Source organism: Phaethon lepturus, unplaced genomic scaffold, assembly GCF_000687285.1.
Source record: "Phaethon lepturus isolate BGI_N335 unplaced genomic scaffold, ASM68728v1 scaffold32128, whole genome shotgun sequence".
Taxonomy (NCBI): Eukaryota; Metazoa; Chordata; class Aves; order Phaethontiformes; family Phaethontidae; genus Phaethon; species Phaethon lepturus.
Window position 1 is genome coordinate 6,531 of NW_010557404.1, and position 382 is coordinate 6,912.

General features: G+C 61.5%; 1 protein-coding gene across 1 annotated transcript in view; it reads right to left on the minus strand.

Moving 5' to 3' along the window:
- Nucleotides 1-382, minus strand: part of LOC104625197 (ras GTPase-activating-like protein IQGAP3) — a gene marked incomplete at both ends in the record, with an annotated part of 7,935 nt that overhangs the window by 6,521 nt on the left and 1,032 nt on the right. The window lies entirely within an intron of this gene.

Here is a 382-nt window from a genome sequence, read left to right on the forward strand (position 1 = left end):
CCCCGCCCTTGCTCCCTTCGCCCCCCCCGCCACATCCTCACGCCTGCCTGGATCTGGGAGAGATGTTCAAGCGGTTGGACACTGGAAGGACTCACTTGGCCAAAGCGAGCGGGTGGGAAGGGGGAAAACCGTGGGGATTTCTGCAAGACATTCTCCCTCAGCTCAAACTTCCCCCCATCCCCTCACACCCTGCCCAGGTCCAACCGCCGTATTACCCCCGGCTGCCTCGGTACCGGGCAGGGGGTAAATGCCACGGTCATGGCCGAGCAAGCAGGCGGCGATGCCCAACGTGGAAGCACAGGGTGAAGGAAAGGTTTTCCAAACCTTTACTGCAGCGTCTGCGTTGGCTTGCAGGTAGCACAGCCTCTCCAGGTAAGCTCTG